At 36.9% G+C, this 25,915-nt stretch overlaps 2 protein-coding genes across 2 annotated transcripts in view; one reads left to right on the plus strand and one right to left on the minus strand.

Annotated features, from left to right (window-relative positions):
* Positions 1–25,915, minus strand: part of LOC136773361 (elongation factor-like GTPase 1) — a 100,359-nt gene that overhangs the window by 59,611 nt on the left and 14,833 nt on the right. The window lies entirely within an intron of this gene.
* dsx-c73A (doublesex cognate 73A) overlaps positions 1–25,915 on the plus strand; it is a 37,035-nt gene that overhangs the window by 1,428 nt on the left and 9,692 nt on the right. The window lies entirely within an intron of this gene.

Raw genomic sequence — 25,915 nt, forward strand, 5'->3', positions numbered from 1 at the left:
TCAGAATTAGGAGAGAAGAAACTCTGTGTAAGTATGTGTATATATATATATATATATATGTATACAGTAGCGTATATGGAAAATTGCAAGAGGGAAAAGTACACGAGTCGAGCGTTGGTATTAGGAAGAGTAAGAACGGCAAGAGCGACGGAAGAAACGTTGAAGGAGGTGGGGGAGGAAGGTTGAGGAGATCGTAGCACGTGGCGCTTGCTACTTTCCAGGTCGACCCGACCCATATGGCATTTTTTCACCAGCTTCTCGAACGCACTTGGTGAATCTGGGTCCCTTTCTACTTCCATCCCCTTCCTCTTCCCCTTCTCTAACCTTTCGTACTACGCCGGCAAGCTATGTGTATACACTTATATATATTTCTCTCTCTCTCTCTCTCCTCCATCCATCTCCACCAACGCTCTCTTCCATCGTTATGCAAACTGCTCCTTTTCGGATTGTTGAATCTCCGCATCGACTAATCGATCCTTCCTTAATCGTTCAACATACTCGGTTTCAAGGTAACCAGGCCATGCGACTTTATTAACGTTTCCCTCAAATTATACACCTTTATTATATAATTATTCCTTCAATTTTCCAACAATTAACCTACAGGCTAACTCTAACTTGCAATCGTCCTGTCAAATCCCTGCTAATAATTTCTTGATAATTCTTAAGTAAATAACCGTATAGATATATATATATATACCGGAAGTTGCACGAATCCTTCTCTCTCTCGTGCAAACCCTTTGGGAGATCCGTGAGGCTCTGGTAAAAGTTTAAAAATTGTAATTCAACCGTAGAGGTTTTTTGGACGAGATAAAAATTCTGGCGGACGTTTAACGGAATTTCGCGATAAGCTATGGTCACGGCTTCTTGAATATCTGGATTATCCATTAGGAGGATAACTCGACAGTGATACGGTTTCGCATGATTTGCTATAATTTACCAATCGCGCTGTATCATGTATCGAGTCGATTCACCGAACGGAATAATACGGACTAGAAATGAACAAATGTGATTATGATTGCGATTTTCACACGCGAGCAATTAAATCGCGCTATTCTTTCACGCTTATCAATCTCACGCAATTCTATCTTGGACATATATCTTACATTTTTATGAGTCGCTAAAAGAATAAAGTAAATTGTATTGTAATTTAGCAGGCTCCGAGATTCCTTTTAGATAAAATATAATTCATCTCGGAATCAGCATACTACATGACACGAGATATCCATCTCTGCTTACTCCAGCGTGGCCGAACAATCATGTTAAAGGCTCTATTTACTATTGTTCGCCGCTCCATCATTTTTTCTTCTCGAATTATCATTAATAGGATTTTTCCCTCTAAAAAAAATTCCGGTCTCGCGAGTGAGCCTCGTTCAATTATTGGCAACTGTATTCGCACAACCGCACGATTTAATTAATTCAAGGTGTTAATGAGACGCTGTTGCGGGCGTCGGAGTCAATCTATTTACATTTTTTAATGAAACCTCTTGCGGGAATATGTTGGAGCTGAGGAGGAAAGTTGAAAGGAACGGCGTGTAGGTTCGAGGGTGGCCACAGGTTGTGTTCTTGCAGCCATTATACCGTCCAAAGTGTGTCGGTGGCTCTTCCAGGTACGAGTCTGATACGCGTAAAGCACCTGCACCAACGCGACGCAAAAAATACCATATGCATGTATATATGCAAGTACCGTGTTTGCGTGCGAGATGAGTGGTGAATAAACGGTCGGTCTCTTCTTCTGCCACTCGAGCGAAACACATTACACGAAGTAGTGGCTATTCCAGCAGCATGGAGAGAGATATATTCGCCAGAGTACACTTGATCGGTCAACTATCGAAGCAAGCGAGCAAAGAGATAAGCGCGCGGTAAACCTTGTACAAATGACAAGTATTACTTCTAGCTCTGGCCCATTCCTATCGCGCGGACAATGAGAGGGAAAGAGAATCTTCTAAGAAACTCATGCTAATCCTTCAAAGATGGATACACTCGAGTTTAGCTATTACAACCTTATCCCACGCTCGATCGATTATTTTTATGCCATATCTTGCAGCAAATCCAATTTATCCTGCCGAAACACACAGCCTATAGTAAAAATAGGATCATTATAACTTTTAATACAAAACAATATTACTCTAAAAACTTTAAGTAATTCTTGCAAAAAAATGTACGAGACAAGGTACAACTAAGGAAAGTAGTGAAATCAATATTTTATGCACAGGCAATTTTAAGGCTGGTATATATATATATATATATATACGTATACGTGCTAGCAAGAAATAATGTCAATAAAAAAGTATCTGAAATTCTTATTAAGGAAGCAATTTTAGAAAAATCTTATTATAAACGATGAGAAGAAAATATTAAACACAACTAGTTTTAATCCTAGGAGGAAAATAGCTGTTATAGCTTTATCCCACGATGAATTGATTAAATTTTTCCAATTTTCCAGCAAATCGAATTACAGCAATTACCTTCTGATTTGCATATATCATAATTTGCAAGGTCGAGGTCTTCCTATCGAATTTGAAGATTACAAGGCACAGTATAGCGTGCTGTTGAATAAACGGTTTGGCGCGTCGGTGTAAGCGAAGCGTTCAAAGTACGGGAATTCGAGTTAAATATAGGCCCGAGTGAACTTCATCGGTCAAGCGCAAAGAGCCGAAGCGGAAGTGCACTCGTATTATACACTTCCACCTTGATAACGTTGAGTCGATTAGCCCTGAAGATCCCTGACGCGCAAAACTGTACTTGCCACGCGGCCAATAATTTCATGTTGGATTTAAAGCTCTCGACGAGATTCGTGCTTCGTTAATGCTGCTGCCTACTCCAAACGATCGATCAATCGCTTAATTGAAGCACTTACCTAGTCCTAAACATACTTTGCTGTACATATTGCTACGCTGAAGAGAGAAAGAGTTTTGTAAAGTATAGCGTCAGAAATGCAAATGCCTTTCGAACAAAGGGCAACAAATCCGTCTCGGCATCTGTTGCTGAAGAAGCGAAGAGTCTGTTTAAACCATTGGAGAGAGACAATGAAACAAGTGAGCGGGGGAGGGGGAGGGGGGGGGGGGAGCGAAAACAAAGAAGAAATAGGATACAAAGAAACGCGAAGCAAAGGGGCCTTGACGAGAATTGGATTGATCAAAGGAATGGGAGTTAATTGAAAATTAACTGGCGAATAAATAAATTTAATGAAAACAAATGGCATCCGCGAAGCTTTGCTTCGGATTTACGAGGAGAAAATTGTTCAGTTAAATCAATCGTTGAGAGATGGCGCGTTCAATGCGAATTCGTTGAAATAGGAAAACCGAGTGATCGTATAGGAATGAATACACTCGATCCAAACAACCTTCGCCGAGACTTCCCGGTCAAGTACAAGGGGATAGAAATAAAAGCGGACAGATGAAAGCTGGGAGAAAGGAAGAGGCGGTGAGGCGCGAGTCGGTCATGGTGGGAGAAGGAAAACGGAGAGAGAGAGAGAGAGAGAGAGAGAGAGAGAGAGAGATTAAATCTCGTCGTTGTCGTCGTCGTACTTTACCTAGTCGCGAATGCTGCGTTAGTATTGACATGATTATATACGTAAAGCGGCGTCCATAGCAGATATTATAATTTATCGCGTGAAACTCGTGTACCAATTGCAACGTGTCATTACCAAGAAATTACTCTGTACCAAATAAACCACTCGTCTCTCCACGAGGATGAATCCAGCTGCGCTCCTCGCACAAAATTCATTTATTCACAGAAACCATTCTAATGAAGTCATAGTAATTTGATTATTTAAACAAATTACCCAAGCTACGTGCACGCTTTAATGCAAAATAATAAAATTCTACGAAACGACGTTAGAATTATAATCGGTACAAGTACAACTCACTTATTATTTATTTTCGTCATTAACGACACTGTGGCAAAGGCCATTTTAATGAAACCATTGAAATAGGATCGTTTAAAAAAAAAATTATCCAAGATACTTCTATTTTCTGCATTAACAAAAATAATAAAATTCTGCAAAGTCACGTTACAATTATAATTATACACTATAGCTGTATAGCTGTAAGAAAATACTGTCGAGGAATTCGAGCATTACGAAAGAGTGCAGCGTTTCATATCTTAACCTTCATTAAGCTCCGTGTAATTTTTGCTGGCTGAGCGAGAGCTACCGAATAATCGCAGTGCACATTTTTCTTGCAAATTGACTGTGCAGCTTCATCATCCAGTGGAATAAAATTATTTTCAGTAGACGGATATGAATGTGGGGTGTGCGAAGCGGAATGGGAATTTGATTGATAACGCCTTGGCAATATATATATATATATATATAAGGATATACGAGGATATAACGAGGTGCGTATTGGATTTATTTGCCAGTGTGAACGCAGCTTATATAGAGTATTGCGTGAAGTAAGGTGGGGACGGAAGGTGGCAGAGAAGGTGAGGCACACAACTATGTAGACAGGCGTGTACGCATGCGGGATGAAAGTACATGGATAGATAGATAGATAGATAGATAGAGGCGATGCTTAGCGAAAAGGTATTACGGAGGAGAAGGCGCGCGGCGCGGCGCGGCGCGGCATTGCTCTCCTCGACCGTGATCTTGCTAATGTGATCACGTGGTCGTCGCTGAACGCGCTAGGTGCTACACAAAGGCACTTTCATGCAAGTCATTAGGATCTTCACGCGCGGCTTTAATGACCCTATTCTTTTTATCATCGTTCAGCAGCCAACGCTATAAGCCCGTTTGTCTCTACACGTGCGCTCCTCTCTCTCTCTCTCTCTGTGCCTTTCCAACTGTCTCTCTGTCCGCCTCTACTCATCTTTCACTCAACATCAGCCATAACTTCCTACTCCCCCGTGAAACTCCATAATACCAGGTCAGCCATTTGTTGATAAACTCCCATCAACCATTCGTATACTCCTTTTTAGACGAGTTTCTTTCTCTCTCTCGGTTAAACTCGAATCTAGCATTAATGCACTGTTTATATTATGCATGAGTTTTTTACACGAATCTCCCTTGGATAGATTTTTTAGTTTAACGAATGTTTCCGTAAAAGATTGGTATGGTATACAAGGTGGTCCACGTAACTCGATGCTTGAAAATAATTTAGAAAGCGTGCATTATAAACGTTTACACAATAGTTGCATAGTTTAAAAAGGTGCGTTACGTATTGCGCATTGGTATTTTTTATAATTAAAGGTATCTTTACATTTGAAGGTAAATGTATTTTGTAATGGGTTTGGTTTTAGCAGTTTGTTCGCCATTGTTACGTATATACATATAAAGTCCTTTAGCTGTTTATATAATTTGAAATTAAAAACACCTAATTACCAAGCAGATTAAATGGTAAATTAATGCCGAAGGGCTTTGGAAAACTCTCGAGATAAGCTACAAAAATATGCAATCAAAATGTAGGTTACTGGCTAAAAAAACAAAAGGTGACCTTGATATCTCCGAAACACCTTCATCCATTAAAAAATTATGTAACACGTCACTCCGAACTATGCAATTATAGAGTAAATATTTTGTTTATCGATACATACGCTCGAAATTATTTTCGATATTCATGTTACGTGTACCACCCTGTATACACGTAATCATACGGGCCTCACTTTCACGATGACCCGAGGGCAACGAAATTTTTGCACGTGGCCGGCACATGGAGCGCGTCACGGTACTCGCAAACAATGGACCTACAAAACTGGACAATGAAAAGCCGAGAAAGCGAGGAAAGTGTCGACCGGGCCACGAGAAAACAATTTCCTGCCAACTACTAAGCATTGGACTGCAAAATGTATACACTCAAATTTCCCTCTTTATGCGGATTTCTCGTATAGATGAATAATTAATAGCGCTGTGGTACTCGAGAGATGGTTTTGCGTTGTGCTTACAAAATTCTAAACTACCAAAAGGATATTCTAATAATATTTAGATTTTTACTTCTGTTTTTCCTGATTTAATCATAACAAATGTATCTCGGTTTAAATTCGCGGTTTTTTATTACATGAAAATGTCATTGAGATTTTTCTAGTATGATTATCAAGATTTACATATGTGAAAACAAATTAAAGTATTATAAACTAGAAAAGGTATATGCTAGTGAGATTATGTATTTAGCTTAATTTTTTTTAAACGTATATAATCATAACAAATCCATCTCAGTTTAAATTCGCATTTTATTTCATGAAAGGGTCGTTAAGATTTTTCTGGTATGATTATGATGAAGTAGGTGAGGAAAATAGAGGAGTTTTTAAAAGAAACGAGTATAGTGGACGTATATAGAAGCGTACGAAGAACCGACGAGAGATTTTGCCTTGACGTCGGTGGACCTCTCTCGCTACCGCGGCGAGAATCCTGTCAAATGTCGTTCAAAGACCCTCACGCTCGAGATAATCGCGAAAGCATATTCTTAGCAGTGACTCTATACTCTCTTTCGGTGAACGCCTAAACGGAAATACGGAATACCTTTGATGACGAACACTATGAGAATCTCCTTTCTCTTCTTAGCTTCTTCTCCTCCCTGTTTATTTATACAGAAATTATTTTGAAATATCTATTATATAACAATTAATTTTGTTGATAATTAACAGTGGAATTAACTATAAAGCCATAATGAAAGCCTATGAATATGCATGAGCAAAAAGAGCATCTCGAAATGAAGTGCATCGTAAAATTATGCATACACGTATCTGAGTAAGCATAACTAATTAATTCTTATATATGTGAAACCGAAGCTTTGTATTATTCTATAATTTAAAATTCGTATGAAATAAAGTAGTGATGGAATTTCAATGAGGATAAAAGTATGGAAGCTTTTAGAGGTGAAACTAATACTGAGTAGTTCTGAAGGTCGAATGTATGAATGATCATTTTGTGTGTTTGTATGTGTCCATTTGAAGTTAGCATTTAGATGCATAAGTACAAGTTTAAGTTAGTAGTACTGCCATGAGCGGGAACTTAAATGGCGTTAGCGAGAGGACACTAATTGCAGGACTTCGGTAGTAGTTTATCGCTTGGCAGACGTTGATAATAAACTTCTAACATGATCTAAGATGTATATTTCTAAAGATGCTATTATCTGGTCGTTCTATTGTGTTGAATACTACTATCACTAGGATTCTGCATAGAAGACCTTTACAACATTTTGTTTTGTTGCTGCAGCTCTTATTTGATAAGCTAATATACTATTGCAGCGATCGAAATTTTATAAGCCCTCGTCTTATTATCTGTCCTCTATTGAATCTGGTCGATAAAAAGACCTTGCTTTAAGAAAAGTTTGTGCTACATATAATAGAGTGTAATAATGATGTGGGATAAAAATGTTGAACACGAAGAAAAAAAGATATTAGATTCAAATAATTGTTGCTTTGAATATTGAAGAATAAATTTTTCATTTAGTTTTAATAAATATTGTTTGTGTTAAATCAAATTTGATTCATTGAAAGTAAATTTCATTCGATTCAAATAATATTTAATAAAATTAAGTAAAATATATTTATTCGTAAATATTTAGTACAAGATTTATTTGAATTTATTAATTTTTTCTCCATAAAGATGCAGGTAAAGCATCGCTAAACTAATTATTTCTTGGTAAATCTGTGGTCTTTCGTGTGATACTAACTTTGTGAGAGCATATTTTTGGCATAATTTCGAAGATAACGTTACCTTTCGTAATCGGTAAAAGCAACTGCGGCGAAGTTTGTTTACATTTTAAATAACTTCAGCAAGTAGCTCCATTATTTATTTCTGCAACAAACTACGTAGGAATGTAATGAGCTGCAGTATTTTGGTTCATTTTTTGAAGAAATTATAGAAAATTCTTTGAGTAATTAATAAAGATACTTTAAATCATAAAATTTCTGCGATTCTTAGAAACGGAGAAAAAATAAAAAAAGCAATTTGATTTGATTTATTTAAAATACAAACAGACTGCTTTTTAATTATTTCCTCTTAAACTTATCAGCTATATGTACGATAATTTTTTCTATTAATTGACAATTTTCTTGAATGGTAGGACAGGGTTGGAATTTAACACGTTAAGCGCCACGTCGGTCCCTAGGGACCGACGCTAGACTTTCCGTTCAGGCCACGTCGGTCCCTACGGACCGACGGCAGACTTTTCGTTCTTCTATCGCGGCGCGTGTGTCCGTCTTTGCATACTTGTGAGACTGAACATTTAAATTATGCGATATCGGTTTTAGTTTGGTCAATGCTTCAAGGAAAAGAATATAATACTTAAAAACATTAATGTAATTTATTGAAACAAGATAAGCAGCCCGGCAGAGCCCGCCTGACGGCTAACTGTGGCCTGAACGGAAAGGCACGCAAATTCGGCGTGGCGCTTAACGTGTTAAAAATTGGTTAACAAAAATCGGTTACAGAGGGTATTTTGCATACACTTTTAAATTTTTGCCCTACATATATTACTGTTACGCCCTGTATTCAGCATCTACACTAGTGAGATAGATTTTTAATTTAAGGGGCATTTTTAAATATCTGTTAAGTCATTGCATAATTAATAATGAAATAATCAAAAATAGTTAAAAGTAAAATTAAAATATTCGATTAATAATTTGGCATTCAATAAATTCTTATGACCTATATTTTCTTCTTCTACTTTTACAAATCAGTTAATGAAATCTGTTTCCTTTTACAAAAATAAACAGTCAGTTAATTAGACAGAATTAAGTTTAACTTGATTTCTGTGGTTAATTTTAAAAAATATGACGTTAAATTGTAAACTGTACTTTTACGAATGAAATGACACCTTTGAAATTAAAATCGTGCCAAAACGACAAGCTTTGCATTAAAATAATTGGGTAATCGAAAAAAAATATAAAAAAAATTATAGGTCATAGGATTGCATTTGGATGTCATTATAACTATTAAACATTATATTTTGCAATATTTTGTACTTTTCTTTGAAAATTTCATCGTTATTTAATCAATCACGTAACAAAATTTTAATCCCTCTAAATTCAAAGCATGTCTGTCCAGTACCGTCCGCATATACTGCACGAACTACCTTGAATAGAAGCTGAAGCAAAAAAATAAATAAAAATTTTCTACTTTGCTACGACCCCTTTATAAAGGATTATCGGGACGCATCGATTTATGAGATATACCTTCTGCAGCATCATGGGTTGACAAGAAAGTAATTTCCGTGGTTTTTTTAACAGACAGAAATAAATTTCCGGTAAAATTTATTATTACAAAATACTAAAACTTAGCGTGCTCCTGCACGTACCTGCTACGAGCACGTAATAAAAACTTGGTGAAAACTACTATAATAAAGCAATTTTTACCGTACCGTTTTTCTAAATTTCTCGAGTTCTTAACGTAAATTGTACTAAGCTAGCCTATTAATAACTATATACAGACAATAATGATATACCGCGTCCGTCACTTAAAGCGCCTGAAAGCACAGATAAAAAAAGAGAAGTGTATCCCAGTAACTATTAAATATACTAGATATTGTAGCTTTAGGACATTTTTAAAAGCAAAATGACTTTCTTGCCAAGTCAATGCGTTCTGACAAAAAATGCGAGACGTTAATTTGAGAAGAACAAGCAAAAGTAGGTATATCCATAAAGATTGCACAAACGAGGTCAATTTCGAGCAAGATGCATGGATTTACTTATTTCTATTAGACTTTTAGAAAGTCAACAATTATTTAACACGCGGCATTTTTCCCCGGTTGGGAAAACTGACGTTGAATGAATGAAAGCAGTGTGTGTTTGAAGGATAGTTTGCTGAAAGTGCGACTGGTCTCTAAAAATATTTGCACCATATTCAACGCGCTCTATAGTTATATATACAGCGTGGTTTTACTTGCTCGCGGTGTAAACTTCTTTTTACCGTCGGGATATAACTGTTTCCGGCATAACTAGCTCGCTACTACATACCGTAAGCAGCCGTTTGGCCAACAGATTTAACGACCCTATTTAATGAATCGTTTAATTAAAAATTTATGTAGATCACCTAGGGAGAAACACATTACAATCAAGGAGCTTCTTCCAACGCAAAACCGAGAACATTGTAATTAACGCTCCGGGTTCTCAATCTTTAGGGAAGCAACAAGTTTCTCTCTCGCAATCCTGCAGCAGTGTATATATATATATATATATATATATATACATGGCAGATGAGGTATTCGAAGCTCTATCGCCTTGATTCGACAGAATTTCCAATGGATAAAAGTGTGCAGTGTGTATATACATATATATAAGAGGTTTTCGCACCGCGAGAGACAAACAAGTTTGATTGGAGGAACATTGACACATCCTTAAGGTGATGATTTGTTGCTTCTTTGGTAATCCTTGCGCGCACGGGACTATCGAAATGATTACAGCCAATGAAAAGAGAGGAGGGTTGCGGGGGGCCGGAGCTTTGGGTCTAGCATTAGAGCGAGAATAGTCGAGTCGAGCGAGCAGCGATCAATGGGGGGGAAGCCCAGTAATTTCAATCTAGCCACAATTTCGCTGTATAAGTGGGCGACACATTAAATACGCTTGCTGGACCACCAAGCGAATCAGCAATTTTCAGGATTGTCCCGCCTGGCAATTAGAGGTCGAAGGAAAGCAGAACGACGCCCCTTCTCCCGTCCCGAGGGGATATAAATAAATAAAGTGAGTAGAGGTATATGTACACAAGGATGAAATAGCGGGGATAATCTCTGCTCCAGCGTCCTTTGCCAATCGTTCATCTCCAGCAGCCTGTATCCGCGACGTGCATTGCACTCCCCGCGCATCCCGCATTATCTCTTATTTCCCGCTGATCCTGCACTCTCATTCAAATTTGTAGCTGCCAAGAAAATCCGCTTTTCCTGCGATACCAGATTATACCAGGCTCTCTATTACCACATTACCGATCCACTCTCCGTACCAGTTATTTTATATTTATATTCCCAGCTGTAAATTCCCGGCGCTTACAGCGTTAGAAACTTTTACGACAGGCCAATTAGAAATCATCCAGCAGTTAGCATGATTCTCACGATGCTATAATTAGAAATCAGTTATTAGCAATCGTCAATTTAATTTTTCCGTATCAACGATCGGATCTTTCATGGGAAATGATTAGATACTGGCGAAAATCGTTGGCGATCAGCCAAATTAGCAGATAAAATTCTTCCGCATCGAAATTGTACCAATTTTAATCTCCGTGTATGATATCGCGTCATGCTCGCGGAGGAGTCAAGGCGCCCTTTATGTATACCTATATACTCCATAGAGGATCGCATAAAAAGCTCCCGCTTATATTTGATTATATTCGAGGGCGTCGCCTCGTACGTTTCAAGGTTGAGAAGCCGAACAAGAACGTGGAACGGAGAGATAATTTAACTTGTCCCGTGAAAGAAATCGTTACGCTTGCACGGCTAAACATCACGCTAGATGACTTTATTATTTTAGCATCTCAATTTATAGCCTATCAGGGAGAAGTCTATTAATTTATTTGATCGATCACTTCCCTTCCTCCACTTTTATTAATCAATAGTACCTGTGTGCCTGCATGCACTACATAGTCGACTAAAAAAAACTCAAGCTCAATATCAAGGTCATATCTCGCGGGATCTACCACAAAAGCCTGCGGTTTTGCGCCATGGAAAGTGGCAAAATTCTGATTTATATGGAAATAACCTTCGGAGAATGGGATGCGTTAAAGGATAAAATGATTTATTTGGAAATAAAGCCACATTACTACCTGTAAGTGCACAACGAATCGCGCTGAATTTCCCACGAGATGAATTATTTTCAGCACGGGCTGCAGATAACTTTTAATTGGTCAGCTGTTAAATCTGTGGAACAGATTGTATCAAGCACGACTGCATTTTATTACGATTAATCGAAGCTTTGCAGCGATAACGTTTACTAATTGCTCAGTGTCGAGGCTTCCGTAACTACGTACGAGCAGTTAATTTGCAAATCAGGCATTCGGAATTCAATGCTCTAAACCGTCGATTTATAGCTTTGTATTATGCTGAACAAATCGATGAGCGTTCTTGTGCATAGAATCGGCGCAAAATTAAATCTATAAATCTGCAGCAATGATACAACGAAAAAAAGATTTACAATTGCGGGGAAAACGATGAAACGTTGTGCTCGAATCGAACACCTCTACGTGTTGTATCTGTGAATCCGATAGGAATTGCCGTGCAATAACTACATATATATATATATATATATATATCGTGTTACATAAAATTGATTATACGAGGATATACGTATATGACACAGTAAATATTAGCTCATCTTCGCGTTGATCGAGATTGAACGAGAAAATAAATTCAATAAGGACGGATAATGAAAGATCGAATTGCCTGGAATGAAAAGAAAAATATTCAATTTAAATATCTGTTTGCTGAAACACTCGGAAATATGAATATATACCAGTTATTAATGAAATTTAATTAGATTAAAATTGATTTGACTCGAATAATTTGTAGTCGATCGAACCAATCCGCGTTAATGAAAAATCAAGTAAACATTTATTTGCCATTATTCAAAGGAAGATTTATTCGGATCACAGGATTTTTCCCAGCGTATATACATATATATATATATATATATTTAAATTAGGAGGGATTTTTGTGCAACGAGTCTCGAGTCGATTGGAGCTATCGGAACAATGTAAGTGGCCAAGTAAGGGCGTGTTAGTTTAAGAACGACTACAAAGTGAGATTTCCCACGATTGAACGCGATGCGAAATTTCAAGGGGCATTCTTCTGTTTTTACTGGCAACTGGCAACTGGCAGTTGGCATAGGCAGCAAGCAGCAATGCGGCACACGAGTGTCAAGCGTGGCCCATTAACTGCCGATTGTCCCAACGCACTCGTTCATTCGTCGCTGCTGCTTGCCACGCGTTGCCACGTGAAACGTCCTCTTCTTCGAGTGGCTGACGAGCCGCGAGCCCGCGAGAAGCATCATTGTCAACTCGTTTACACACAACTTTACGCCAATGCCAGATCGGTAATAAGATAATCGCGTCTCTGCCGCATTCTTCGCGCTGATTTTAATCTTTGTCATACGTCCCGTTAGATCCTCTCTTAACATCTTTCTTACTTTTCCCCTTTTCACCTCAACCTAATCATCATCATCATCATTATCCCCGTTCCTCCCCACTCCACAGCTCTACATTCCTCTCAATCGCCTCGACCAACGCGACCACCTCCCTCATTTTTGTCATTCGTTCCTCTCGTGCGATCCAACCACGTTGCTCCCTCTCCCATAACTATAATACTCCGGTAGGACCCGAGATTCGCGAGATCGGAATTATACACTACTCTAATTTCATTCTGATTTTCCTCCTGGACTCGTGTTTTTATAAGCTCGTTATGGCGATAAGAGCCATCATCGAGAGAGAAGACCTTGTTAGAGTCAGCTGACAGTCTGATTGCACTTTAACCGTGCCTTAAAAATAGCAATCATCCACCTCGTCGAGGTACTTAAAACACAATTTTCATACAACAATGCGAGCAGAATTTCACACACTCGCACACGTAAACACGCAGCGAGGAATAATATTCCCACGATTGGGGGACGCTGTGCTATGCTATATAGTAGACATATATAACACACTGTCTTTTGTTTTTTCAATTAAACCTGACTAGGCCCCGTCCGTCGTCGTCCGACTGGTCCTCTCGTTTGTTTACTTTTTGCGAACGACTCGTAACTTCAGGTCTGCTTTGTCATCATAAACACAAATCGTAAAGCGAGAGTTAATCCCTTGATAGATAAATAGCTCGGCTATAATTATCGTCATAATTTACGATGCTCGATTCTACAAGGGTTCGCTGCATGTTTATTTACATATAGAGATGGGACTCTCTCTCTCTCTCTCTCTCTCTCTCTCTATTCGATTCCAGATCGCGCGAGGTTATTAATAGTTATTCGAGTTCAAGTTTTTCAATGCTCCTCCGGAGAATCTTTTGGTTCTTCGTTTCCGTCTATTTTACGGAGCTGGGAGGAGTTAGGTCGAGTTCTAGGAAGACAAAAATTTGGCTAAACGCGCACTTGGAGCCGAAAGAAGCAGAGGGCACACGTACATACAACTGTGTGTGTGTGTATATATATATATATATATATATAGGAAGAGAGAACGACGAAGGAGATAACGGTTAAAGACGAGGTTAAAGCTTTTTGTATCCAGCAAGCGTGTTGAGAGTGTCGAAGTCTGCACGGTACGGTCACGATATTTTCGGTTTAAGACCGCAAGAACGATTGCAAGAACCGTTTCTGTGTTACCACAGTTACGGCAACTCGGTGTCCTCCGTCTCGGTTAGACGATTGCGGCTACCGATCCCCTTTAATCTCTCCCTAATACCATATCGCCCTCTATATAATTTCACCATTGATAAGACTGCCCATCATTTTTAACATTCTGTACTCTATTCATTATTCCCGCCATTTTTCCCCTCCATCCTCTTTCGCTTTATTCGAAAACTTTTGAAAATCGAGAGAAAAACCTCCGCCAATTTCATGTATGGAACGCAAAATTGCATTCTTTGCTGTAGCTACGTAGCTTTGTTCGATGGACAAATAGCTCGAGGTATTAACAAAACTAAAGCTTAGAATTCCTTTGCTTTTTTTATTTTCAGAAATTTTCGCAAAGTTGATCTACATTTATTAAAATCTGTTAAAAATCATGTAACGTTATGTTTCGGTAAAAAAACTCTGCTCGATATAAAATTTCACGTATAGGTACACGTTGCTTCGCTCGATGGATGCTTTATTTCTTTTCATAAAAACGAACAATCGAATATGGAGTACAATGGGAGCAAGTGGTTGGTATTCGTGGCAGATAAGGGAAGGTCGTACCGAGACAGCTCGATCGTATGATAAATAAGATAGAAAATGGAAATATAGTATATATAGTCATTTGGATAGGGACGAATGTTATCCAATGTTGGTGAGACGGTTCGATGCTGAAGCGCAGCGATCGAATCGCGCGAGGTGAGCTAACTGGCGAACGCGGAGAGGCCGGAGCAAGAAGACCAGACTACGAGGGACGCGGAGAGGTTTCGCGCGCGCCTTCATTGTTAGATCCTCGCGGTCGAGGAAAAAATGTCTTATCACGATCGAAGGTCGTGACGTGTCTTCAGGAACCACTGCGAAAATAGCAGCGAGCGTTCACGGCGCCGTGACGTAAATGGATCAGCCGGTACTAATACCGGTAGTGGGACGTGACGAAAACAATGAATAAAAAAGGCAAAGGGCAAAAAGAGAGTAGACTAGCCGGCTAAAAAAACAGCAGCGCGTAATACTGCCAGGAGCAATTTACCGCGTACCATTCGTTACCTTTAATCGATTCCGTCGACCATAATAGTGGATCGCCGCGTATAATTTCAAGACAAATACCGACAGGAAGAAACACTACTTCAGTTTTACTCGCGTCTCCCAAGAACGCCGTCGATTGATTTATGACGCGCTCGACTTCTTCATCGATTTATTATGGCCTTCCTGGATGTTCCACGTTGCTCTTTCACTTTCTAACCGCATCGTTATAATTGATTCTGTTCGAACCGTTCTCCCCGTCGAATTTTATCTCATCAAAAGGGTAAACGGTAGAATAATCTCCGTTTCAAATTATAAGTATAGTAATATAGTGAGAGAGAAATGCAGAGTTTGTGCAATTTGATCGAATCTTTTGGACTCTTTAAACATATCGTTATAATGGATTCCATTTAAACTATTTTCTCACTGGAATTTTTTTTTTTTTATGAAAAAAAAAAACAAAACATGGAATATTTTTCGTGTGCAATTAATTATAGTGACCCAGTGAAAAAGCTACACAATTTTTACAATTTGCCAAAGTCTAATTGACTTTTTAACTCTATATCTTTATAATGGATTCCGCTCAAATGGTGTTCTCCCACTAGAATTTTATTTCATAAAAAGAAAACAGACGATAGGATGATTTTCACTTTTGAAAATACAATAACATAGCGAAGGAACTGCAGAGAATTTTTGCAATTTGCGAAAGTTTATTGTACTTTCTAACCCCACATCGTTATAATTGATTCGCTCAAACAGTTTACTCAAATTTTATTATACGAAAATAACAATAGAGAATAGAATAATTTCTACTCGGAATTAAAAATAGTAACACAGCGAAAGAGTTGTAGAGGATTCTTGCAATTTGGCAAAATCTATTTGAGATTGCAGTCTGTTTCCATGATGCCTCGTGATGATCGCAAAGTTCAATATATATCCCACCACTGGCATTCGAGTCGTGTCCTTCTATTCCCACGTGAAGAGCTACTCTCTTATTCCCCGTTGTTGACGATTGGCCAATCGTTGCAGGAGAGGATCCTCTCCACGCGAGCATCTTTTCTTACTTCCCGCGAGATTGCCGGTGTACATGCAATCGCATTACACTAGAATCACTTTGTCGGGCTACTTTTACAATGGCGATCGATCGTAGAAAATCGATTTGAATTTGGCTTAAATTGATTCTCTCCGACGTGCTCTCGACATTGACAATCCAATATTTATTCCCGAGGGATACCGTTAAGCGTGTAAATCGGAACGACGCGTGTGCTTATATACATATATAGATACACAGTGTAGAGTAAGGAAGAAAAAAGCTGAAAAAGGTAATGGCTTCGTGCAAAATGTGATTAATCTTTAATTAACGCGATGCTAAAGCCCGCATTAGAGCATCGGATGATCGACGAAAGGGCAGAAAACGATGCTTTCAGTTTTAACCTTGCAGTTAATGTGTGAAATAACGAGCGGTGAGTGGCTATAAAGGGACAATGAAGAGGATAAAAAAGAAGAAAATCTTATCGAGAAATCTGGTAGTAGGCAGATAATGGTAGATTGTTGGATGGCACGATGAGGGGGAGTGGGAGGGAGGCCGGTGGAGATGCTGACGGAAAGTTGGACGAAAGCTGATGCCTTGTGGGAAAAGGGTTCGAGTCAGCAGGCAGTGACGTCATCGCAAACGAGCGCCAAGAAAATTGGCACCTATTTCGCTGGTAATGGCTCAATTTTCGAAAACCGGAAGCTCGCTACTGCCTACCTCATGCTCCTCCGAATAAAAACCAAACTAAAACGCGCCACTTAAGCTTCTTCTCTCTTCGTATCTATATGGCTTTTTCCTTCCATGTTGCTTTTACGCGCTTTGTCTGACCAGTCAACGGGAAAATAAGGTCAGAGTCAAACTACAAATGAACTACCTTAAATTTCTGGCGGAAATCGTTACCGTCGATAAATAGACGGAGAGCGATAGAGAGAGGGGGAGGAGGGGGGGGGGGGGTGTTATAACGAGCACTGACACTTATGAAATATCGCACAAGCCTCGACGGTTTTCTGCATACGTAATATGCAAGTTAACCAACTTCACTTTTCTCTAATGATTCTAGTTCAAGCTCTATATATATATATATATATATATAATACAACAAGTTGGCCACTTTCTTTGTTAACCATGCGAAAACCAGAATACTTCGATAAGCGTGCAAAGCACGTATGGTGAACAATATTGATCAGTTTCGTACACCCACATCTAATTATCGATACAACCGAATAATTAAACAAGTGATATATACTTTAATTAATCGTAGCGTAACTATTTATTTACTTCAAAGCTTATCAAAACTGAATAAACGACAAATGATAATGATCAAAGGAAATAGAAATTAAATTTATTAAATGTAATGGTAATCATCAGGATTATCAATATTCAAGCGTGAATTACATCTATTATTTATAGGCAATTTGCGTGGATGGAAATACGATATATAAAGTAGATCAAACAACGTGCTGGACCGTCTCTCTTCTACATAGTTATACGCACGTTATTCTAGTGGCGTGTCAACGTCCTCAGGGTAATATCTTGTTCGCCCTATTTGCAAGCAATATGCAGAGAATTTTCATTAAACATTGATATTAATCAGCTTATATAGCAACAAAGTCCTACCCAAGGGGTTAAAAGCCTACTCTTATAGCTTTATGATTCATGATTTCCATGCTCCAAGAAGAAGGCCTCATCGCGCTAGCGCGCGCGCGCATAGCAGAAAAACGCTTAAATAAATATAGAATATCGATTAAGAGGAAGATAAGGAACGTCGCTAGTTGCTTATAATTAAAGTAGCCTCATATTCACTGATCGCTTTGCCAATAAGTCTCGTCGGTCTTTTTGCGTAAATTGCGCTTGATCCGGAATATCGATGCAGAAGAGACGAGACCCGCATTTGGCCGCTACTCGCTCGATTTACGCTATCGTTCGGCGCTACCTTCGAAGTGATCGATCAGCATCCGACACTGGATTTCCATCGACCAATCAACACTTTTAGCTTGCTCATGGAACGTAATACGATATATTAATTAGAGCAGCGGATGACTCGAGCGATATAGTGTTTAAGTCGATGTTTCTTTTCTTATCAATTTTCATAGCTTGTTTTGCTGCTGCATGTACACAATGAAGACCTTTCAGCATGTTCATAGAAGGTAACGCGATATATCAATTAAAGCCACGGCTGATCGGAGCGTTGTAGTATATTTGAATTACTGTTTCTTTTCTGTTTGCAATTTTGATAGGCTTTTGCAATGACACAGAGAGCGAATTGCAGAGAGAATCTGGAGCTCGGACAATCCGTGTCGCCAATGTGGCTTACCAGTGGCGGTCCGTCCGTAAATGGATGACGGAGGCTAGGAATGCAAAACTGGTCACACTCTGGTTGGTCCATGCACCGTACATTGCAGTTATACGTAGAGATTCCAGAGGCCAGTCGTAAACTTCGATGAACCGATTCGATGTGCAGCCAGCGTCACTATCTCTTATTAACCTTCAGATTTCCACATGGTGAACGCTCCCTACGGTCGCTTTCCTTACGCTTACAACTAATTACGTTTGGCTCGCATAAGAAATTCGTCGATTACTGGCACTTGCGTCATTATAAACGTTAACAATTTAAAACTACTATACTTAATATTCCAGACGTCTCATAAATACGGTTTCTCACGTTCAGAAACATCCTCTTTTTCTGGAAAGGATAGTCGATCGACTAGCATAAGAAACCTCGCAAGAAATGCTCGCCAAACGCAATCACGGTGAAAACAACGAAAGGGAGAAATTTAAATGGAATACGAGTCCCGCCTACTTCCTTCTATGTACCTTTAACAGTTGCAGATTGCAACCTTGAATTAGATGCAGCGTAAATCGCAAATAATTGGCCTCGTTCTCCTTTTCGCAACACTTTCATTGCTTGCATCAATCTTTTCGCAGATTTTCAGATCCTCTTTACGTCCTCTACTCAGCATTCTGCATATATATATATATATTGTACCATTCGTTGACTTTTTCGCAGAAATCAGCTAAGATTTCTTTCCAGCTCCATACAGATATATATATACATAGAACATAATCGATGCTCGTAATTCATATCCAAGTTTCTGAAATTTCACGTTCAATTTTTACTCCTCACTAACGAGACGAGGAAATAATCGAAGCGTGGAAGTTTACAGAGTGAATCGGTGCTCGCGTAAAAAGAGGAAATAGCTGCAACTACGTACGCCATAAGAAACAGGTGGGCGCGTCTGGCTTTATTGTATACCCGTTTCATGGGGTATTAATTATTGTATGGTAAGAGAAAAAACCTCGAGTGAACTTCAGCTCGCTGACCTCTCAACTTATTCTTTTTCTTTACCGTTTCAGCGCTTGCTTCTTCTTCTTCCTCAATTCTCTCTCATCAGCATTTTCCTTCCTTCCGCGTCTCATCAGCTCCTTCCACTCGACTCTCGCGAGGTACGCGCACGTAATCCTGCCAGGTATAGCGCGGCGCATTAACGAAAGATTACAGAATGGCATCCAAATTATTTAGAGTAGCCGAGTAAACAGCGACTGATTGAAGTTTTAATAGGGTTAATGTTGATTTTAGGGTGGAATGAGATATTCCGCTGCAGTCTTACACCGCGCGGAGATATGTGCAAAACAGGAATGTACAGAGTGTAACACGTGTGTTTGCGGTTGGAGTTGGGAGAAACGGAACTGCAGAGTGGAAAGACGATAATGTCGAGGAAGTCGTGTCTCCAGAGGTTCGAGAGATAAAGCATCTCATTTTTATCTCTGCTATCTAACTATCTGGTACAAGTTGCTGCGGTCGATAGAGCGATAGTGCTAGAAGAATTTACATTTCCGTTCGTCTCTGGTCTGCAGGGTTCTCGCGAGATTCATAGATTCATCCTCTTTCCGGAAATGTGTCGATTTTGTTATAGGCCTTGCAAGTTGTTCGAGTAGAGGAAATCGGAGGCTGCCTTGTCACTTGCAGCGCGCCAAACATTTCCTCGCAAAAGATTTATGAAACTTGGAGAATTCTTAAACTACCGCGGTCCTTTGCTTTCTTCTACGTTCCCTCTATAATTCAACACCTAGCTCGCAACCGTTATTATATGTACAGATTTAGCGTTTCACCAGTACCTATGTATATATATATATATATATATATATACATATATATGCGTCTCAGAGCTCTCTTCGAATCACCTACGCTTCGTTCCAACTCGACACCTGTATATCCCTTCCTACGCGTTACAAGTGTTACATCAACAGTCCCATAATTTTCTTTCGCTCCTCCTCGCCTCTTCTTACATAATTTATCAGTTTTTACTAAATCTTCTGGATAGACCTCTTCGGCATCTCACCCTTCTAGTTTTAATAAAATCCAATTAAACCCGATATTCTGGCTTTTTCAGTCCATCCACGAAGGATACGCTTTAATTTACGATTTTCTAGTTTCCCCTCGTTCGCACCGGACTTCGTATACATATATACGAGTCAAAAACTGTTTTATTGGTCCTTGAAATAAAGCGAGGATTAGCAGCTGTTGCGAACAGGAAGCGTATATCATAGCCGGAGGCAGTGCTGCTTGTAAGCGAGAGATGCCAACACTCGACTTGGGAAGAGTTTCAAAAGAATTACAGACTTCTCGCTACACCTTATTGATTAGTATCGCGAGGATTGATAATTCGCCATCGGCGTCATAATGACAGTGCGACCAGTCGGGCAAAATTCTAGAAAGCGTGTGGCTCACGCCCTTTTTCATATCGCGTTTCTTATCTCCCATGGCCGAGTTCTTGCAGAGTTGCCATTGGAGGGACAAAAAATGAAAAGTAGGGAGGGAAACAATCGCGTGGAGCTCGTCGATTCGAGTGACTCTCGTCATGATCCGTGCATCCGTATGGCGCAGACTATAGGGATCCTGCACCGTCGAGTATTATTGCTCGCGAAGACTGGTCGTGCTGCTACACAGTTGCGCTACTACTACGTTTCTCCCCGCGTCCCTTTTCAATTACTACACTGATAGAAAAATTTGTTTAAAATAAACAAATTCATTTACTTGATTTCAAGTTTACTTGATTTTAATGAAATATACTTGATGTAAACAAATTAAGTTAGTTTTGAACAATTTTATCTTTTGAAATTAGTGAAAATTTATTTGAAATTTTATACATTTAATAGAAGATCATTTTTATTTAAAGTTAACAAAACATATTTCTATTAAATTTATTCTATACTTGTAACAAAACTATCGGTTTCCTTGAAAATACTCAGTCAAGATCAAATAAATATTTACTTAATTATATAATTATCCTTATTAGAAACAATAATATATTTTGTCAAATAATACAAAATAAATTGAAATAATTATTATCTTAAAGGTAAGAAACATTACTTCATTAGATAACTTATTTAATTACACGAAGCTATCACTGAATTAATACAAGAAAATTATTCGTTAAAACGAAATAAAGAAACTGTTTTTGTACAGTAAATATTTTATAAAAATAAATGAATTTAAAATTATTCCAAATACTCTACATTTGAAGCAATGAAATAATTTTTTTGATTTTAATTACAATATATTTACTACAAACAAGAGAAAATTATTTTCACTGATGTAATAAAATTTTGAAACAAATAATTCAAAAAACTAAATTATAAAATATTTTATTTACTTCATCGAAATAAATATTACATTTCATTACTACGTATACTTAAATAAATATTCTTTTCTTTTAAAATAGACACGTTTCTCATTGAAAAAAATGTATTTACTTGAGTGAAAGCACTGAAATGTTTGCAAAAAAAGATGGACCAATGACATTCAAGAAAAGATAATCTACATTCAATAAATAGTGTGGTGCTGGTAACGATTAAAACATTCATTTATTTGGAAATATAATACATTCAACTTGAACTAATATTCTGTTCCTTTGAAGAAGCCAAGTTTTTCATTGCAAATACTTGATTTACTTCAACGAAAGAATTAATAGATTTACATACAAATAACAGGCCAGTGACGTTTAAGAAAAGATATTCTACATTCAATAAATAGTGTGATACTGATAACGATTAAAGCATTCATTTGTTTGGAAATAGAATACATTCAACTTGAACTGATATTCTCTTCCTTTGAAGAAGCCAAGTTTTTCATTGCAAATACTTGATTTACTTCAACGAAAGAATTAATAGATTTGCAGACACATAACAGGCCAATGACATTTAAGAAAAGATATTCTACATTCAATAAAAAGTGTGGTGCTGGTAACGATTAAAGCATTCATTTGTTTGGAAATAGAATACATTCAACTTGAACTAATATTCTGTTCCTTTGAAGAAGCCAAGTTTTTCATTGCAAATACTTGATTTACTTCAACGAAAGAATTAATAGATTTGCAGACAAATAACAGGCCAATGACATTTAAGAAAAGATAATCTACATTCAATAAATAGTGTGGTGCTAGTAACGATTAAAGCATTCATTTGTTTGAAAATATAATACATTCAACTTGAACTAATATTCTGTTCCTTTGAAGAAGCCAAGTTTTTCATTGCAAATACTTGATTTACTTCAACGAAAGAATTAATAGATTTGCAGACAAATAACAGGCCAATGACATTTAAGAAAAGATAATCTACATTCAATAAATAGTGTGGTGCTAGTAACGATTAAAGCATTCATTTGTTTGAAAATATAATACATTCAACTTGAACTAATATTCTGTTCCTTTGAAGAAGCCAAGTTTTTCATTGCAAATACTTGATTTACTTCAACGAAAGAATTAATAGATTTGCAGACAAATAACAGGCCAATGACATTTAAGAAAAGATAATCTACATTCAATAAATAGTGATACTGATAACGATTAAAGCATTCATTTGTTTGGAAATAGAATACATTCAACTTGAACTGATATTCTCTTCCTTTGAAGAAGCCTAGTTTTTCATTGCAAATACTTGATTTACTTCAATGAAACAGTGAATAGATTTGCACACAAATAACAGGCCAGTGATGTTTAAGAAAAGATAATCTACATTCAATAAATAGTGTGGTGCTAGTAACGATTAAAACATTCATTTGTTTGGAAATAGAATACATTCAACTTGAACTGATATTCTGTTCCTTTGAAGAAGCCAAGTTTTTCATTGCAAATACTTGATTTACTTCAATGAAAGAGTGAATAGATTTGCAGACAAATAACAGGCCAGTGACGTTTAAGAAAAGATATTCTACATTCAATAAATAGTGTGGTGCTAGTAACGATTAAAATATTCATTTGTTTGGAAATAGAATACATTCAACTTGAACTGATACTCTCTTATTTTTAAGAAACCAGCTGTTTAATCATAAATACTCTATTTTCTTCATTGAAAGGATTGAAATATTTTCAATACAGCATACAGCAATGCCAAATGAAGATAAGGTAATCTATTTTGTGAAAGAGCTCCAAAGAAAGCTTATTTTTATAAACTCCATATATAAATTCCAAACAAATATTTATTTGCGTTAAGTCAGATAAATTTGGAAAAGCAGTTATTAAAATGAATAAGTAATTTACTTGAATTGAAAGTACACTGCTTTGATAAATTGTTCTTCGCTTTCTCGCTAGTGGTCTTTCATCTTCAAACTTCTATATAAGCAAAATGCTAAATACTATTAGGAAGCTACAAAATGGTAGTTACTAAAAGTAAGTATATGTATAAACTTAATTTTAACAAATTTCTCCCATGCAGGATGCGGAAAGCAGTAAACAACATCAGGAAACAAAGAGAGATAAAGAGGTCATCACGATCGTACAAGTATAAACAGATATTAAGGTGAGTTATTTCAAAATAATAAATTATCATTCTATTAAAAATTATTCATTGACTAAACTGAAATATATGATTTGTTTCAGAAAAATGAATAATGGCCATTACATACACAGATACTACTATAATCATATCAATAGATGTAGAATAGCCATCTACATAACGGATTAAACGAATAGGATGATAACTATAAATGTAGCCCAATTGAAAATATAAAATAAATTGAAAACAACGAAAATCGGGTAGAATACAAGTAAGTAGGAAAAAATTAATTTTCTTTTATTAAATAAATATTATTTAAATATGAGTAGATATTTGTTTGATTGAAGAGAAGAAATGTTTCACTGGTATCGCATTTCATTAAAATTAAATATTTTTTTTACATATTATTGAACATTTATTGTGGTGTGAAGTAATTATAATCTGATGCAGATATTATATTTAATTATTTCAAAATGATTACCATTTTAATTTGAGCATATGTAATTTTAGAATGAGTCTAGAAAATACTTGATTTGATAAAATTTCGTTACTCTTTTGGAGTAAACATTTATTAAATAATTCACGAGTAAACTGTTCGTTTGTTTTTAATAAACATACTCAAAAAGATCAAATAATTTGCTTGGAATTAAACTTGTAATAACCAATATTCATTTACCCTAAGCTTATATTCATTGCAGTGAAATGTTAATGCTTGTCTTAGAAATAAATAAATTGTTTAATTTAAAAAAAATGTAATTGTTTTAATTATAAATATAATTGATTAAAGTAAATATTTATTACAATAAAAATTATATTTCCTTGATTCATATAAATATCACCTCTTTCCGATTAAGTATTTGCTTCTTGCGAATCTAGAAACATTTAAGTTGATAGATTCTAGCCTTGCGACAAGCAAATATTTAATTGAAAACTGCTGATATTTCCTTGATTCATATAAATATCACATCTTTCCGATTAAATATTTGCTTCTTGCGAATCTAGAAACATTTAAGTTGATAGATTCTAGCCTTGCGACAAGCAAATATTTAATGGAAAACTGCTGATATTTCCTTGATTCATATAAATATCACCTCTTTCCGATTAAATATTTGCTTCTTGCGAATCTAGAAACATTTAAGTTGATAGATTCTAGCCTTGCGACAAGCAAATATTTCATTGAAAACTGCTGATATTTCCTTGATTCATATAAATATCACATCTTTCCGATTAAATATTTGCTTCTTGCGAATCTAGAAACATTTAAGTTGATAGATTCTAGCCTTGCGACAAGCAAATATTTCATTGAAAACTGCTGATATTTCCTTGATTCATATAAATATCACATCTTTCCGATTAAATATTTGCTTCTTGCGAATCTAGAAACATTTAAGTTGATAGATTCTATCCTTGCGACAAGCAAATATTTAATTGAAAACTGCTGATATTTCCTTGATTCATATAAATATCACCTCTTTCCGATTAAATATTTGCTTCTTGCGAATCTAGAAACATTTAAGTTGATAGATTCTAGCCTTGCGACAAGCAAATATTTCATTGAAAACTGCTGATATTTCCTTGATTCATATAAATATCACATCTTTCCGATTAAATATTTGCTTCTTGCGAATCTAGAAACATTTAAGTTGATAGATTCTAGCCTTGCGACAAGCAAATATTTCATTGAAAACTGCTGATATTTCCTTGATTCATATAAATATCACATCTTTCCGATTAAATATTTGCTTCTTGCGAATCTAGAAACATTTAAGTTGATAGATTCTATCCTTGCGACAAGCAAATATTTAATTGAGAACTGCTGATATTTCCTTGATTCATATAAATATCACATCT

Source organism: Prorops nasuta, unplaced genomic scaffold, assembly GCF_024137725.1.
Source record: "Prorops nasuta isolate Cenicafe-Biocafe unplaced genomic scaffold, Cenicafe_Pnas_1.2 PNAS00005, whole genome shotgun sequence".
In the NCBI taxonomy this organism is placed as follows: Eukaryota; Metazoa; Arthropoda; class Insecta; order Hymenoptera; family Bethylidae; genus Prorops; species Prorops nasuta.